Below are 15,281 nucleotides of genomic sequence, written 5' to 3'. Positions count from 1 at the left end.
TTAGGTTCATGCTTAAAAACACTTTATAGATGGGGTGATTCTTTTTTCAAATCTTCCTCTATTATGGAAGAAATACATCGTAATGAACATACCAAGATGTACTAGGTTGGGTACCCCTGAAAGCAATCCTGTGGCCAAGGATTTGAGTGTGAGCCTTGGGAAGTGATCCCAAGAAGGCCTGCTGGAAATGAGGAAGGGAAGGAAAGCAACAGAAGGTATGTGATAGAGCAAGGTCCTCTTGTGGGCATTAAGCCTGGATCCCACTGAAGAACTCTGGGATAGAATATGCCTCATATGGTCCCAACCAAGGAGTGAAGAAGCTTTCTTCTTCTTCTGGTATTTCATTTATGTGTGCATTATATTCTTTGGAATAGTCTCAACAGTTATTGGATATTCTGTTCTGGGGTTTTTTTCCCCAATATTTTTTCTCTTTGCATTTAAGTTTTAGACATTTCTGCTGATCTATCTCCAAGCTCCTTGATTCCTTCTACAGCTGTTTCCAGTCTACTATCTACTACGCTATCAAAGCCATTCATTTTTATTACAGTGTTTCTGATTTCTAGCATTTCTTTTTGATTGTTTCATAGAATTTCCATCTCTTTGCTTATACTACTTGTTTTTACACATTGTCTACTTTTTCCAGTCCTTAGCATATTAATCATAGTTATTTTAAATTCTGTCTGATAATTCTAGTATTCTGTCATATCTGGGTCTTGTTCTGATGCTTGGGTTGTTGTGGGGAGGGGAACATCATAAAGTCCTATGGCTAGATCTTGGTCTTTTAGTGAGCCTGCATTCCTGGGCTGTGACCTTTACACGTGCTACTCAATCTCTTCAGCCTCCCTTGAGGGGAGACAGAAAGGCTAGAGGGGGCTAGAGCGTGGCATTTTCCTTCCCCAGGGTCAGTTAGGCTCTGGTGAAATAATTTTTCTTGAGGAAAAAAGAATATTCTGGACATATTTCACAATGGCACCCCACCTTCCAACACACTGCCAAAAGCATGAGGGAATTTTTCTCCTTATTTCCTTTCTTTCTTTTTTAATGTTTATTTATATTGAGAGAGAGAGAGAGAGAGAGACAGAGCATGAGTCAGAGAGGAGCAGAGAGAGAGGGAAACACAGAATCCAAAGCAGGCTCTGAGCTCTGAGATACCAGCACAGAGCCTGATGTGGGGCTAGAACTCACAAACTGTGAGATCATGACCTGAGCTGAAGTCGGATGCTTAAACGAGTGAGCCACCCAGGTGGCCCCTCTCCTTATTTTCAGTGTGGGAACCTAGCAGAGGTAAAATGCACAAAAATATGGGAGTCCCCTAATACTGGGCCCCCTAGAGTTTTTAACTCCCAAATTTGTCCACACTTAGCTTCCAGCACTTTGTCAACCACAGTTTAGATTTTCCTACCACAACTTCACCAGCAACTGGTATTGTTCTTTATTTTTATTATTATTATTTTAGTTATTCTAATAGGTATGCAATGATATTTTATTACTGTTTTAATTTGCATTTCACTGATAACAAATGATGTGGAGCATCTTTTCATATGCTTCCCTCTCATTTAAAAATTCATTATAAATACAGTTCACTGTTAAAGAAAATAGCATAATTTACTGTGATGTTTATAACATATGTAGATGACAAATCTATGAAAAAATTGGCAGAAAGGATAGGCATCCAGACATGGGTTTTTATTGTAGCTGAGTTCTTATATTAAACATGAAGTGATGTAATGTCAAATAAAGGTAGACTGTGTTAAATTAAGGGTGCATATTTGTAAAATCTAGAACAGCCACTAAAAAATAAACAAAGAAGTCGAACTAATAAACGCATAGCAGAGCTAAAGTGGAAAGTTTCTTTTCATAAAAGAAAAACAAATCCTCAATCCAAAGGAAGATGGGCAAATACAAAAATAGAGTAGGAAAGGGGCAGCTGGGTGGCTCAGTTGGTTAAGCATCACTCTTGATTTCAGCTCAGGTCATGATCTCAAGGTTGTGAGATTGAGCATTGAGTCAGGCTCTGCACTGAGTGTGGTGCCTGCTTAGGTTTCTCTCTCTCTCTCTCTCTCTCTCAAATAAAACAACAACAGCAAAATGGAGCAGGAAACAGATGGAATAAATAATATACAGTTTACAAGATGATAAACTTAAAAACCATATTGGTAATCACATTAAATGGAAGTGGTCTAAATACCCTAATTAAAAGGCAGAGATTATCAGACTGGACCAAAAGTATTTGCTGTCTACAAGAAATACACTTTAAATATAAAGAGACAGGTTGAAAGTAAAAGAATAAAAAATGATATACTACTTAAACATTAACTCTAAAATATTACTCTGTTCAAGAAATGTAAATGTGTATGGAAATAAAGATTTGTGTGTATGTTTATATGTGCTTATTTTGCCAGAAGAACTACCAGAAGGAGAAATAAAAGCTAATGAAATGATTATCCATGGACCAGGATGAGAGAAAGGCACTAGGCTGAAAATAAGGATGAATATATTTTGTTCTATATTTTCAGCTTTGCAATCATGTAAATGTTTTATGTATTGAAAAATAAAACCAAATAAAATCCCATTATTTTCCACAGCAGTATGTACAGACTCTCAGGTGGCCAGTACCCAGTTTTGAGCATAGCAGGAATGAATAAGCTTAATTGTATATCAAGTTGGTGTCACAACAAAGAGAAAAAAATTATTACAAGACACTTTAGATCATAGTATTTTGATTATACATCCTTGGGGGAATATTTTTGTTAAGCTGCAAAGAAATCTTAACCTTTATTCAATAGTCTCACCATAGATAGAAATATTGGTATTATCATTTTGAAATTCTTTTACATGAATTATATGGCATTGAAGCTGGACCTCACTGAAGAACTCTGGGAAACAGTGTAGAACATGCCTCACATGGTCCCAAACAAGAAGTGAGGAAGCTGGTGTAGTTATCCTCCAGCCCCCACCCATTCGTTGATGGAGGGCTATTCTAAGGGACCTAATGCCCGAGGATACCTGCTTTTATGATAATTGTTTTGATGTTGTTAGGAACTAATTTTTCTCAGTGTAAGATAAAAGTGATACAAGCACAAAACTGATAAGATTAAGTAAACAATTGTAAGGTTAAATTGGAAGAGGAAGTATCAGTGTAAACCCTTTTTGTTCTTTTATTTTTTATTTTTGTAAGGTTTATTTATTTGGAGAGAGGGAGAGAGGGAGGGAGGGAAAGAGAGAAGAGGGAGAGAGAGAATTCCAAGCAGGCTCCATGTGGTCAACGCAGAGCCTGATGTGGGGCTTGGTATCACGAACCATGAGATCATGACCTGAGCTGAAATCAGAGCCTGATACTTAACTGACTGAGCCACCCAGGCACCCCCCTTTTTGTTCTTTTAAAAAATACTTATTTCATACTATTATCCATTAAAGTTGACAACCCCGTAGCAATGATGACTCCTAGTGCCTAGACTGTGGTCCCTAAATACCTTTCTAATAGGAATGTGAAATTTTTATAGGAATGGTTGATTGATAGTATGTAGCAAGAATGAGCCTGAAAAATTGTATTTGGCCCTAGGATATCTTCTTACTATAGAAAGCAAGTAAGACTCATGAGCCATAATGTATATGTAAACAAAATAAAACAGCTACATTTAAAAATGGTTAAGATAGGGGCGCCTGGGTGGCTTAGTCGGTTAAGCGCCTGACTTTCGCTTAGGTCATGATCTCGCGGTTCGTGGGTTCGAGCCCCGCGTCGGGCTCTGTGCTGACTGCCAGCTCAGAGCCTGGAGCCTGTTTCAGTCTGTGACTCCCTCTCTCTTTGACCCTCCCCTGCTCACGCTGTCTCTCTCTCTCTCTCTCCTAGAAATAAATAAAACATTTAAAAAAAATGGTTAAGATAAATTTTATATTATACGCATGTTATGGATTGAATTGCATCTCCCCAAAATTCATATGTTGAAGTCCTAACTCCTAGTACCTCAGAATATCACTGTATTTGGAGAAAAGGCCTTATAAGAGGTAATTAAGTTAAATGGGGTTGTTAGGGTAGCCCTCATCCAATATGACCAGTATCCTTATAAGAAGAGAAAATCTGGACACAGAGAGAGACATATGACGGACAACTGCATGCATAGAGAGATGACCATATGAACATACATCAAGAAGGTGGCCTTCTGCAAGCCAAGGAGAGAGGCATCAGAAAAAAACAAACCTGCTGACACCTTGAGCTCACATTTCTTGCCTACAGAATTGTGAGAAAATAAAGTTCTGCTGTGTAAGCTACCAAGTCTGTGGTATTTTGTTATGGCAGCCTGACCAAACCAATATAGTGTATTTTACCACAGTTAAAAACAAACCTAAGTTGACTCTCAAGAAAAGAGAAAGCCCCAAAGAAGCAAACAAAAGTATGCATTGGCCACCTGAGTGTCTATGGGCTGCTGTGGAAAGTCACAGGAAGTGGTTTGTAATCCATGTTGATTGCTGCCACCATATGAGTGGGTCCTCATTTCAGTTGGGCTGTTAGCACTAGTGGTCAGCCCTCCTGTCTGCGCTTGTGTGGTGCTTTCTCCCTAAGCAAGGTCTGTTCCACGCCTTTGGACTGTTGACTGTTGGGTCCCATTTTGAAGAGATGACTTAATCCCTTGCCTCACAGAGAAAACAAGGACTAACCAACTTGAATCCTCACTCCCTCATCAACCCCTTACAAACATGCACATCACATCTGTATCTTCATCTGTCCTTCTTTCTTCCCTTCTGGCTTCTCTTAAATGTGGAGGTGTCCCACCTCCCTTCAACCTCATCCCACTCCTGTGCTTTCTCTCCTCCTCAGGGCCCTTGCTCCATCAATTCCTCCCTCTTCCTGTAGTTTCAAATTTTCTTTTTCTACTGGCTCCTTTCAAAAAACCTAAAAATATGTTCAACTCTCCCTCATTCTACCTTGACTTGAGTCCTCTCTAGCCACCACAACCCCATCCTTACTGCTTTTTATCCATCGTTCTTAAAGGAACAGTCTACTCCAGTTACCTCTCCTTTCCCATTTCCCCTTCAGTCTGCTACACTTTGAATTCTGGTTTCTTTTCTTTTCTTTTTTTAAGATTTTATCTTTAAATAATCTCTTACACCCAACACAGGGCTTCAATTTACAGCTCTGAGATCAAGAGTCACATACTCTGCTGACTGAGCCAGCCAGCCACCCCATGAATTCTGGTTTCTGTCTGCACCATTCCAGTGACTATTCTAGCAAAGGCCAGATAGGGCCAAATGACCCTGTGTTGTTCAGTTCTCCCCTCCTCTAGTGCTAGCTGGATGCCTCCAACTGGATGTGTGTACAACTGGCATTTCAGTCTCAGTATGTCATGATTGAAACACATCATTTTTCCTCAAATGAGTGTCTCTTCTTGTCTTTATTTTTGGTAAAGGAGCTGCTGTCACCAGTTCCATACTTTAGCCTTATCTTTGAGCTTGGGGTTTGTTTTTGTCCAGCAGTTTTAGGAATTGTTTTTACCAAGTAATATATCCAAGTGGTTCAAAATTCAAAAGGTTCATTGATGAACAGACTCTCCCACTACTGAACCCCAATCATCCATTTCCCTTCTCAACATGCCACTAATGCCAAAGTTTTGTATGTATTCCTTTAGAGACATATGCCTATAAATATCTTTACTTCCATTTTTTCCCTTTTAAAAATACAAATTATGGGAAGAAGGGGTTGGGAGGTGAGTGAAATGGGTGAAGGGGGCCAAGAGGTACAATCTCCCAGTTATAAAACAAATAAGTCATGGGGATGTAATGTACAGTATGGTGACTAAGGTCAGTAACATTGCAGTGCATATTTGAAAGTTGCCAAGAAAAGTAAAGCTTAAAAGTTCTCATGACAATAAAAAACATTTTTTTTATGTTTGCATATTTATTTTGAGAGAGAGAGAGAGAGAAAGCAAGGTAGGGGCAGAAAGAGACGGGGAGAGAGAGAATCCCAAGCAGGCTCTGTGCTGTTGGCACAGAGCCCAACGTGGGGCTCCATCCCACAGACTTTGAGATCATGACCTGAGCCAATATCAAGAGTTGGACATCTAACTGACTGCCACTCAGACGCCCTGAAAAAAAATTTTTTTTAACTTTTGTATGGTAACAGATGGTAACTGGACTTATTGTGGTGATCATTTCATAATGTATACAAATATAAAATCATTATGATGTATACCTGAAACTAATATAATGATATGTCAATTACACTTAACAACAACAAAAAAAACACAAAAAATTTAAAAAATACAAATAGCATACCATATACACAGTTCTACTTGCATTTTTCATGCATGTATTTTGGACATCATTTCATCAAATGCCCTTTTCATCCTTTGTTATAGCTGCATAGAGTTTAGCAGTATTTCTAATTCCTCTCTTCTCATGTCACCAACATCCAGTCAATTGCCAAGTTATATTAATTTTATATTGTTTTTCCTACAGTCTCTCCATTCCCAGTGCCAATTTCTTTAGACTTTCACCTTTCTGCCTGGATTAACACAATAGCCTCTGTTTGCCTTGACCTTAGCCCTTCCTTTTTAGTTCATGCTATTCTGTTCAATTAATCTTCTTAAGTAGGGTTCTTATTATGTCACTTCTTAGCTTAACAGCCATTGCTATTTTCTTATTGCTTGCCGAATCCCTCTTTTTTTCTGTCTCCTCCTTCATGCTCTGTATACTAAAGTCATACTTGGGAGTCTGATGATGCTAGAGCAACCTTTTTGTGTTCTCATGGGAGCATTTTTTATAATGTTTATTTACCTCGAGTTATATGACTCTGCCCCAAGTCCAACTCCTTCTTTCCCTAGGTTCAGCTCAGGTACTAACTCTTTTATGAAGTCCTCCTCATGCTCCCTATTAGCCAGGGCCAGGAGTGGGATGAGCCAAGAAAGGTGCCTAAGGTGCAAAATTTAAGGAGGTACTCACTCTCAGGGTCATGCAGGTGCCAGCCCTGCACTCACATGACCCTGGAGTCATGGCTCCCTGCTTGCCTCTTTCTGGTCTAACCCTGCTGTTAGCAGTACTGGGCCTCCTCTAAGTCCCCAAAGAGATTGCTTTGTACATCTCTGATGGATTTTCTCTTCTTACCTGTATCGTAGTTATTGATAACAGAATTTATCTTCTCCCCACTGCTCTAAGCATCTTGAGCACAGAACCATGTCTGATCCACAGTGGATCCCTGATGTCTTGCCCAGAGCCTCATATACAGCAGGTGTACATTCGTCAGAAGTCTTTAGGTTGGGAATGTTTACCCATTAGAAATTCTACTCAAAGTCCTTTAAGCAAAAAAGGCAATTTAATAGGAGAATATTCAGGAACTTATGAAACTCAAGGGCTGGGATCCTGTGAATATCAGGAAGATAACTAAGGACTAGAGCACTGTGGGGACCCTAGGAAATCCTCTCTTGTGTCTGCTTCTCTTGCTACTGCTGGACCATCTCTGCTTCCCAGTTCATTTGGTGGAAAATGGCCTTTGCTTATAACTCCCAAAGTTAAAAAAAAAAAAGTTGCAAAGGAAGAGAGAAAGAGAGAGATCTCAATTCCAATTTCAAAATCTCAAGGAAAGGATCTGATCAGCCCAACTTGAGTCAGGTACCTGCTTCTAGACTTATCTATGGCCAGAAGATACTAGAGAGATATTGGAGCCTTGGGGACCTGAATGGTGTTCATGGATCTTTTCTCTAACTCCACCATTAATGTGACTCAACTCCAGCATGATTTGTCTGTGTCTCTTAGACAAACATGCTAAATTCCCAGAGAATATATGTGGCATAGCTTGGGTCAAGCGCATGCCTGAGTCATTCAGGAATGGTGGGTGAGGGTTTTTAAGTATAAATGTGACTTCCTGGGGTCATTTCTGTGAATGCGGGAAGTTTCCACAGAAGGGAAATCTCTTCAGTTAGCCAAGTCACACCCAAAGGTGACTGTTACAAGGTATATGTTGACTGTATAAATGATTGAATGATACTTAAAAAGAGCAACTGTCTACAGCTATTAAGTAAGTATTAGGGAGTTACTGGAAAACTCACTTGTTCTATCACCCTCAAGATCTAATCCATCTCCAAGCCCTGATTAGGCTTTCTTCCCAATGTGTTTCAAATCTTTCCCTCCTTTCGATGCTACTAGAACCACCAGTTTGCATTATGCCTGGCTGCTCTTCTTCAGCCTTCCCCACCTCCACTCCATGATGCTGCCTGTGCCCAGAGTCATTTTCCCGAAACATATGGCTTCCCTGTTGCTACCCGTCACTCAATCTGAAACCAAACACATCCTCTTTCCATCTAAATTGGCTGTCCCTTTAGATGACTGTCAATGATACCACCATCTTTCCATCACTTAGTTCTTAAAACCTTGGAATTACCTCTGACCTTTGCCCTCCTAGTTCCTCAATATCTCATTAGTGACCAAGCAGTGGTAAATTTTCCTTTATTTCACCCATTGATTTTTCTTTTCATTTCTTTTAAATATTTCCAGCCTAATTCTGGTCTTTTAGGCAGTTCAGAATATCTTTCAAGGACTGTTATTAAGAGGGTATGGAGGAGATAATCTGGTTGGAGATCTGGAAATGCTGAACCCTGTCTTGGCCAGCCATCTCCCCTTCCCAGGAGGTCCTGGGGGAAATATAAGGAAAGGGAACAATGACACAACCAGGTAAAAGAGAACTTTATGGTTAGCTGGGTATTTGGCCTCAAACCATGATGATCAGGAAAGTCAGGCTGGACTCTGATCATCTTTGTCTCTTCCCCCACTCAATGCCCAAACATGAGTCTTAGAACTTTACTTCCTAGTGGCACAAAAAGCCACTCTCAGCAGAGAAATTGGACAGAAAGACACATCTACAGCTTTTTTGCCCAAAGATTGAGGCTGTCAGTGGTGGGGGCTGTAGCCCCAGGGCCTGGCAACTTCATAGAAAGTGAAAAGAGAGGATGCTGGTTTGGGTGCCTCCAAGTAGGACAAGGACACCCCTATTAGCACTCAGGATATGTTGCCGATGGAAGGGAGACTGTACCTACTTGTGTGGAACCTCCTACCTTTTAAAGGCTCTACCTCTAGAAAATGTATATTAAACCATATTCTCCAATTTCAGCAAGTTTTTCTACCTCTGTGGATGCGGGTATGAGTTTGGGGTGGGGTGAAATTTCTTGCTCACCATCCTGACTCCATCCTAAAGAGGGTGAAGAAGTGGGGAGTCTTGAGTGCCCTCTAGGGATCAGTGGCTCAATTCATATTTGGATTCCTGATGAACCTACACTATTCTCATCCTGTAAGTGTAGCTCAAAACTGTGAAAAGCCAACTTTTGCTCTGAATTAAGACCCAGTTCCTAAGAAGGCCATTAGACCCTCTATAGCCTGGCTCAACCTACTTTTTTTGTCATTAGAATGACCTTAGAATTATGGTAGGCAGGCCAAGAGTAAGAAAAGGATGTCAACTGTAATCACCCAATAAATAGATCAGTTGGATCTAATCAAGGGAGGGAACCTCGTGGTTACCAGAACTTTTAATCTACCTCATAACCTAATCAATAGGTCTTGAAAAAACCAGCTTAGGCACCACAAGGAATCTAATTTGTAGGGTAGGGTAGGGTGTAGGAGAACCCTGTTGACAGAGATTATATTGAAGGGACTTGGTGTGTTCACAGCGATGGCAGAAGAATCTCTCTGATACATCTTGGCTAAAATTCTCAGCCTATGAGACAAGAATGCCTATTCTCCTTCAAAGGCAAGCTCAATCAGCTTGAACCAGTAACCTCAATTTGCCTGGAATGGTAAATGACATTTAATCCTAAAAAGGTTCAGAATTAAATGTGAGAATGATGAAATAAATCCATAGTATTCATATTTATATTAACGCTAATAATATTTTGTGTAATTTGCTATTTCCAATGTTTGTAAGACAGAGATAATTTTTTATATTAGAGAATCTGATAAATTAGCCTTTTGATTCCAATGTAAAATATATAATTCAGTAATTGATTTTAGACTTGTATTAGAGAGTTATACTAGTTTGCAAGTAGTATTGAAAGAGAGTTTGATGGATGTTCCACAAAAAATTAAAAATAGAACTACTCTACTGCCCAGAAATTGTACCACTAGGTATTTATGGAAAGGATACAGGTGTGTTGTTTCAAAGGGTGCACACGCACCCCAATGTTTATAGCAGTGCAATCAACAATAGCCAAAGTATAGAGAGGCCAAATGTCCATCAACAGATGTATGGATAAAGAAAATGTGGTATATATATATATATATACAATGGAGTGTTACTTGGCAATCAGAAAGAATGAAATCTTGCCATTTGCAACTACGTGGATGGAACTGGAGGGTATTATGCTAAGCGAAATTAGTCATTCAGAGAAAGACAAAGATCATATGACTTCAAAACCCAGATGAAACATAAGGGAAGGGAAACAAAAATAATATAAAAACAGGAAGGGGAACAAAACAGAAAAGACTTTTAAATACAAAGAACAAACTGAGGGTTGCTGGAGGGGTTGTGGGTGGAGGGATAAGCTAAATGGGCAATGGGCATTAAGGAAGACATGTGGTGGGATGAGCACTGGGTGGTATATATAGGGGATGAATCACTGGATTCTACTCCTGAAATCATTATTGCAGTATATGCTAACTAACCTGGATATAAATGAATGAATGAATAAATGAATGAATGAATAATTTAAAAAAGAGTTTGAAAAGAAGAAAAAAAAAGAAAGAGAGAGAGTTTGGGGGCCTGGCTGGCTCAGCTGCTAGAATAGGTGACTCTTCAACTTCAGGGTCCTGAGTTCAAGCCCCACGTTGGGCATGGAGCCTACTTTATTTATTTATTTATTTATTTATTTATTNGACAATAAACTATTTGTGAAAAAAAAAAAGAAAGAAAAAAAAACTTCTGGTGCTTGAGTTTTCTTATCTGTAAAATGCATATAATAATAGCTCCTATTTCATAACACTGTTGGGCAGGAATTAGTGAGTTCAAAGAGGACCTTGCGATAGTACCTGACTTTTAGTGAATGCTCAACAAGTAAGTTGTTGTTGTTGTTATTATTTACATGAGGACATTGTTTGTTAGGTCAGGTATTTACATAGAGTGTCCAAAAGACAAAGTAAATATATTACATATATAAATGCCGTTTAAAATGTTTAGCAGTTATTTAACAACATTGTGAGGAAAGCAGCCGTTTCAAGGAGTTTAGTGTATTCCAGCTGAGTTGAAGGAGCATTCACCAGCCTCTTCTCAAGGACAAAGCCCATGTTTCCTTCCATATCCCCAGCACCTTGGCATTTGGTATATAGCAGTGCCCAATAAATATGTGTTGAATTAACCTGAGAAGTTCATATAAAAAGGATTTGAAGATGTTATATCCAAAAGACACTGTTAATTAAGGCAGGGACCAGAGGAGGACGAACAGCTTTGAGGAAAAATAATGAGACCAGGTTTCAACCTACTGAACGTTTGTCTGTATGACACAAGCTCCTGATCACAGTTCAAAGTCTCACGTGCAGGACAGACACACTTGGGAAAGTTTGAAGCAGGAAATACATATGATGGGGAACCATCAGCAGACCTTGGGTTCAGGGAGAGGAGGGCCCTTTGAAAATGACTCTTAAAATGTCCTCGGTTTTGAAATAGATGAGATTAGCAAATTGAACTTAAAGGCTTAAAGAAGAATAGAGTTTTTAAAGTTATTACCTGAATACAGAATATTAATTTAAGTAAAGTTAAGAGTAAACAGTCATTTCCATCTGCTCTCCCCCAAATCACCCTTAGGTATAAAAAAAACTTATCTTGACATTTTTAACCTTGTAACACACTGCTCCCATACACAATCCCCTTGTCTTTGCATCCCTTGAATGCTCTCCCTAGCTTTTGAGGGGAGTCCCCAGGGATGTTTACATGTGCTCACAAACACTTATTCATCATCATCATCATAACAGCCACCATCTATAATACTGATATTTTGTACAAAGCAATTTACATGATTAATGGTAATTGGGAAGAGCTAATAATACCCAGCACTTACAATGTGCTTCCTGGGTCCAGGGACTATTGTGAACCTTTATATTATCTCTTAACCTCCACATCTTGGGCAGAGAAATGGAGGCTTAAGATGTTGCGTGATTTGCCACCGTCTCACAGGTAGAAAGTGGCATGGCCAGGTTTTCACCAGGAACCTGAGTGCAGAACCCGTACCATGATGTGACACGCCTCCCCAGTTGAGGTTTATGGCTTCTGAAAGCATGGGGTGTGGCTGGTGGCGCCAGCGCCCTCCAGAAATACAGACCCTGCCAGGGATAGGCACTGATGGTCCCAAAGAGGCAAAATTCCCTTGAACTGTTCACATAATTCCAGGTTCCCATTAAACCTTATGGGGCTGGGGCTGCACACATTCCCAAGTAGAAATGAGGAGGCTGCTCCTCTTGGGACTCTATGTAGCTTACCGGTGAGTTCTGAAGAGTCCCTTGTGAAAATGGTTGCTTTTGCCATCTTCCTTCATCTCCATCTCCCTTGCCATCAGCCCACCCCCACCCCACCCCAAGGGACACAGACAACACTGGAAGAGAAGACTATGTTCTATAGTTAAAAGCCTCCTGCAGATAAGCTCCTGTCAATTGTTGCTTAGAGGGTCTGTCCCGCTAGTGAGCAAAACCTCAGACAGGCCTGGCTGCTGGCTGCTCCAAGACCCACCTCGCTGCTATACTTACTAAACACACTCCCACCTCCACCTATTGCTCAGTCTCCCCCAACAGTCCTCACGGTTACAGCGTCTTCACTTTTCTGCTCTATCTCCGTAAGAATCTTGCCCACCCTTCAAGGCCAAATCAAGGTACATCACTCTGTGAAATTTCCCACATGACTTCAATTCTGATTACCTGAGTAAGGGCACTCATTTGGTTCTTAGTACACACTATAATTTTTTCTGGGTGATCAGTCAGTCAAATGACCAGCAGCTTATTGAAAGCAAAGCCAACCTGGGAATCTCCTTCATTATCCAGGCTGCTGGACTCCCTATAATTTCTCAAGGGTCTAGGCTTCTTTTTATCCTTGCTCTGGACCCTAAGGAAGTCATCTTAAGCCTTTCTTCCTTCCTTCTTTTGTTTTATTTTTAATCTGAGAGAGAGAGAGAGAGAGAGAACGCACATGAGCAGGGGGGAGAAGGGCAGAGGAAGAGAATCTTAAGCAGGCTCCACTCTCAACTCAGAGCCCAATGTGGAGCTCGATCCCATGATACTGAGATCGTGACCTGAGCCAAAATCAAGAACTGGAATCAAGAATTGGATGCTCAACTGACTAAGCCACACAGGCACCCCTCTTTCTTTTCTTTTCTTTCTTTTTCTTTCTTTCTTTCTTTCTTTCTTTCTTTCTTTCTTTCTTTCTTTCTTTCTTTCTTTTCTCCTTTCTTTCTCTCTTTCTTTTCCTTCCTTCCTTCCTTCTTCCTTTCCTCTTTCCTTCCTTCCTTCTTTCCTTTGTTTCTTTTATTTTCTTCTCTGTGTGGGGCTTAAAATCACAACCCTGAGACCAAGAATCAAACACTCCACTGACTAGGCCAGCCACGTGCCCCAAGTCATCCCTTCTTCCTTAATGCAGCTACTACCTACATCTTACCATCTTACAATTCTTTTTTCCCCCACATTATCCTGTCTGCAGTTTCTGACTTCCTTGTGCTGAAGCTGATCGTTGTAACTTTGCTGGAATCCATTCTTTTAATCTCTTAGGGTAGATTTTTCTGCTTTTTTCCTGAGACTGATTCTAGAATCTTTGGTTATCCAGAATAAAAAGCCTTTTGGACAGAGCAACTGGGGTACACAGGCTCATTTGTTTTAAGAAAATAATTCGCATTTCTGAGGAGGGTGGACACAGAATATATGTTTTCTCATTATATGTTTACTGAAGGTCTACTATGAGCCAGGCATTGCACGGTATACAGTCATGAACAATATGAAATCCCTGACTTCCTGTGGCTTCTGGATTACAGCGGATTCATGGTCCGAGAAGTGCTATGGAGAAAGAGTAATGCAGTGCTTTCAAACTTTTTGTAGCTGTAACCTAGTAAGAAATGTGTTTTATACCATGATCCGTACAGATACACACACCTATGTACGTACATTTATATATCTGAAATAAAAGTTTCACAAAACTGGAGGCTTACTAAGTTTGATGTTCTCTGATATTTTCTATTTCTTTTATGAAATCTTGGTCATTACCCACTAAGTTAACTTTGTGCTTCGTCAGTGGATATCAACCTGCCACATGGAAATCCTAAGAATGGTTAAGAGCATAACTCCGTTGTTAAGCTGATGGCTTTCAGACCTGGCTTCACCTCTATTAGGATTTGAGTGAGTAATTTCTACAAGCCCTTATTCTCTATATGCAAAATGAGATAATAATGACAGTAACATCTGCCTTGTGGACTCTCCTTGGGAATTAAATGAGAAAGGAGATAATGTGTGTAAAAGACTAAAAACAGGGCCTGACACAGCATGGGTGCTCAATAAGCACGGGTGAGCACAGAATTTTCTGGGTATGATTATGGACGAGTCAAAGCACTCAACTGGGGCGATGGGAGAATGCTTCTTGCAGGAAATGGCATTAATGTTGAGACCTTAAGAAGTAGCAGGAATTATTCAGGTTTGAGTAGGTGACTAGGAGTAAAGAGTGAGAAGAAAGTTCTGTGCAGAGACAGCAGCCCTTGCAAAAATTATGAGGTGGGAGAACTTCCTCCCTTGTATGAATTGAGAGCCTCCCAAGTTGGCTGCAGTCTCAGAGAAGTCTGTGGCAGATGAGGTCAAAGATGGCAGCAAGGGTGAGGTCTCCAAGGGCTCTGAAACCAACTCAAAAGAATTTTAGGCTTTAACTTATGTGCCCTGGGATCTTATTAAGCCTGTCAAGTAGGGAAATGACATGATTTACTTTTTTGAAAGACCACTCAAACTGTAGGGTGGAGAATGGATTAGAGAGGGCAATGCCTGCGGCAGGGAGATCATGAAGTCTTTTGCAGTATCTTGATTAGAGATGATAAGAATAGCCTGAACTAACCATGCATCCTAATGCAATGGTTCTTAAATTATGGTGTCCATAAGAATCATCAGGGCAACGTGTGAGTAGGCGGCTTTTAAAAATGCAGGTTCCTGGGCTACCTACCAAGTCAAGATTGTGGCGACCCAGGATTTAAGTAATCATTGCTAGTGGTTCTGATGCATGTAGTTTCCTGATCATACTTTTAAAAACCAAGAACACAAACTACCTCTCCAATGTCTCTAACATTAGATTGTTT

This window comes from Crocuta crocuta, unplaced genomic scaffold (genome assembly GCF_008692635.1).
Source record: "Crocuta crocuta isolate KB4526 unplaced genomic scaffold, BGI_CrCroc_1.0 scaffold266, whole genome shotgun sequence".
In the NCBI taxonomy this organism is placed as follows: domain Eukaryota; kingdom Metazoa; phylum Chordata; class Mammalia; order Carnivora; family Hyaenidae; genus Crocuta; species Crocuta crocuta.
The sequence above is the reverse complement of the archived record's forward strand: the minus strand, read 5'-3'. Positions refer to the sequence as shown.